This window comes from Vidua macroura, chromosome 29 (genome assembly GCF_024509145.1).
Source record: "Vidua macroura isolate BioBank_ID:100142 chromosome 29, ASM2450914v1, whole genome shotgun sequence".
NCBI lineage: Eukaryota > Metazoa > Chordata > Aves > Passeriformes > Viduidae > Vidua > Vidua macroura.
Window position 1 is genome coordinate 1,541,492 of NC_071599.1, and position 3,952 is coordinate 1,545,443.

A 3,952-nucleotide genomic window follows, 5' to 3' on the forward strand; every position below is an offset into this window, starting at 1 on the left:
TGAGGAGGGGGCAATAAAGGGGGAAAAATGGGGGAAAACCGTGGAAAAATGGGGGGAAAACCCGCGAAAAGGGAGGGGGGGGAAGAGGGAAAACCGGGGAGGGAAGACGCGGGGAAAAAAAACGCGTAAACGGGGAGGGTGAGGAGGGATAAAGGGGGAAGCCGGGGGTGGGAAAAAGTGGGGAAAACCGGGGAAAAAAATGGGGGAAAACCCGCGAAAAGAGGGGGTGGAAGAGGGAAAACCGGGGAGGGAAGACGCGGGGAAAAAAGAAGAGAACCGGGGGAAAAAAACCGCGCAAAACGGGGAGGGTGAGGAGGGATAAAGGGGGAAAAGGGGGAAAAGTGGGGAAAATCGGGAAAAAAAATGGGGGGAAAACCGGCGAAAATGAGGGGGGGAAGAGGGAAACCGGGAGGGAAGACGCGGGGAAAAAAACGCGTAAAACGGGGGAGGGTGAGGAGGGGATAAAGTGGGAAAAAGGGGGGGAAATGTGGGGAAAATCGGGAAAAAAATGGGGGAAAACCCGCGAAAAACGCGGCGGGGATGTGGAGAGAAGAGGAAAAACCGGGAGGGAAGACGCGGGGAAAAAAGAGGAGAACCGGGGGAAAAAACGCGTAAATCGGGGAGGATGAGGAGGGATAAAGGGGGAAACCGAGGGTGGGAAAAAGTGGGGAAAACCCGCGAAAAGTGGGGGAAAAAGAGGAAAAACTGGGAGGGAAGACGCGGGGAAAAAGAGGAGAACCGGGGGAAAAAACGCGTGAAACGGGGAGGGTGAGGAGGGGATAAAGGGGGAAAAATGGGGGAAAAGTGGGGAAAAATGGGGGAAAACCCGCGAATAGGGAGGGGGGGGAAGAGGGAAAACCGGGAGGGAGAACCGGGGAAAAAAACCGCGTAAAACGGGGAGGGTGAGGAGGGGATAAAGGGGGGAAATCGGGGGTGGGAAAAAGTGGGGAAAATCGGGGAAAAAAATGGGGAGAAAACCCGCGAAAAGCGGGGGGGAAAGAGGAAAAACCGGGAGGGAAAACGCGGGGAAAAAAGAGGAGAACCGGGGAAAACAAACTGCGCAAAACGGGGAGGGTGAGGAGGGGGCAATAAAGGGGGAAAAAATGGGGGAAAAGTGGGGAAAACCGGGGGGAAACGGAGGCAAAGGCGTTTCTTGCCGCCGGGCAGGCTCGGTTCCGGCCATGGCCGAGCAGCCGCTGGACCACGGCGTCCAGATCCGCTTCATCAGCGACCTCCGCGAGCCGCGGCGCCCCCCCGCGCCCCCCCGCGCGGCCGCGGCGGCTCCCTACGGCGTGGCCGTGCGGGTCCAGGGCATCGCCGGGCAGCCCTTCGTGGTCCTCAACAGCGGCGACAAGGGCGGCGACAGCTTCGGCGTGCAGATCAAAGGGGGACAGCCCCAAATGCCCCCAAATCCCCCCAAATCCCGGCCCCCCGGGAGGCCCCGAGGAGGAGGAGGAGGAGGAGGAGGAGGGAGTGGAGAGGGAATTTTGGGATGGGGAAGGCGGGGAGCGGCCCAGGTTGTCAGCTGGGGAAAGTGCAGGGGGGTCTCCGGGGGATGAGGAAGGTCCCCCCGGAATCGCGGGGTGGTCCCCAAATCCTGGGATGAGGAGCTAAGGAAGGCCCCCAAATCCCCGGAGCAGGAAATTCCCGGGGGATCGCGGGCGCCCCCAAAATCCTGGGATGAGGAGCTAAGGAAGGCCCCCAAATCCCCGGAGCAGGAAATTCCCGGGGGATCGCGGGCGCCCCCAAAATCCTGGGATGAGGAAACACCGGGGCGATCTCGGGGCATCCCAAAATTCTCGGATCAGGAGGCGGGAAGATCCCGAGATGCCCCAAAATCCTGGGAGCGGCAGCCGAAAATCCCCAAATCCTCGGAGGAGCTGCGCCGATCCCAATCCCACGGGGACCTCAGCGCGCCTTCTCCCAAAAACGGGGGAAAATCGGGAAAAAAGGGTGCGGAAATGCCCAAAATTCCCGGCGATGTGGACACGGAGCCGCTGCGCTCCGTGGATTCTTTGATCACCAAATTCGACGGGAATTTGCCCCGCGGGCGAGCGGCGCGGAGGCTCCGCGGCCCCGGCGCCGCTCCGAGGAAGCGCTCGCAGAGTTTGGACGCGCGGAATTCCCGGGAATCCTCCGCCATCCCGCCCCAAATTCCCAAATTCCCGCTGGGTTTGGGGGCGTGGAGAAGCAGAGCGTGGAGATGCAGGAATTTGGGGGGTACATTCCTACAAAAATTGGGGTTTTTTCCTACAAAAAATGGGGTTTTTAATGAAAATTTGGTGTTTTCCTAAATAAATTGGGGGGTTTTTCCTATAAAATTTAGGGGGGCTTCCCATAAATTTGGGTTTTCCCATTAAATTTGGGTTTTCCCATTAAATTTGGTTTTCCCATTAAATTTGGGTTTTCCCATTAATTTGGGTTTTCTCATTAAATTTGGGTTTTCCATTAAATTTGGGTTTTCCCATTAAATTTGGGTTTTCTCATTAAATTTGGGTTTTCCCATTAAATTTGGGTTTTCCCATTAAATTTGGGGTTTCCCATTAAATTTGGGGTTTCCTATTAAATTTGGATTTTCCCATTAAATTTGGGTTTTCCTATTAAATTTGGATTTTCCCATTAAATTTGGGGTTTCCTATTAAATTTGGGTTTTCCCATTAAATTTGGGTTTTCCCATTAAATTTGGATTTTCCCATTAATTTGGGTTTTCTCATTAAATTTGGGTTTTCCCATTAAATTTGGATTTTCCTATTAAATTTGGGTTTTCCTATTAAATTTGGGGTTTCCCATTAAATTTGGGTTTTCTCATTAAATTTGGGTTTCCCATTAAATTGGGTTTTTCCATTAAATTGGGTTTTCCTATTAAATTTGGGTTTTCCCATTAAATTTGGGTTTTCCCATTAAATTTGGGGGGTTTCCCACTGATTTTTTTTTTTTCCCCTATAAAATTGGGGAGGTTTTTTTTCCCATAAATTGGGGTATTTTTTCCTAGAAAATTGTGGTTTTCCCCCATACAATCATGGGGTTTTTCCCGATAAAATTTGGGGGTTTTTTTCCCCTCTAGAATGAGGGATTTGGGGTTTTTGTTGGGATTGAGGGTTTTTGTTCCCTCCCGGAAGCTGAAATCCACCCCGGACCTGCTGCGGGATCAGCGGGAATTGGGGGGCGGCGAACACCTCACCGAGCTCATCTACAGCATCCTAAAAGCGGGGTGAGCCCCCAAACACCCCAAAAATCCCCCCAAAATCCCCCAAATCCACCTAAAACCTCATAAAATCCCATCAAATCCCCCCAAAATAGCCCCAAACCCCCAAAATTTTCCCCCAAATACCCCCAAATCCACCTAAACCACTTAAAATACCCTTCAAATCCCCCCAAAATAGCCCCAAAACCCCAAATTTACCCCAATTACCCCAGCATCACCCAATACCCACAGTACCGCCCCTAAATCCCCCCCCAAATCCCATAAAATCTCCCTAAATCCCCCCCAAATCCCATAAATCCCTTAAAATCCCATAAAATCCCCCTAAATCCCCCCCAAATCCACATAAATCCTCTAAAATGCCCCAAAACCCCTTCAATCCCCTAAAATCCCCCCAAAATCCCATAAAATCTCCCTAAATCCCCCCAAATCCCGTAATCCCCTAAAATACCCCCAAATCCCCATAAAATCTCCCTAAATCCCCCAAATCCATAAATCCCTAAAATCCCCTTAAAATCCCATAAAACTCCCCAATCCCCCCATCCCATAAATCCCCTAAAATAATCCCCACAAAATCCCATAAATCTACCCTAAATCCCCCCCAAATCCCATAAATCCCCAAAATCCCCCTTAAAAATCCCATAAAATCTCCCTAAAATCCACCCCAAATCCCGTAAAATCCCCTAAAATATCCACCAAAATCCCAAAAAATCTCCCTAAATCCCCCCCCAAATCCCATAAATCCATAAT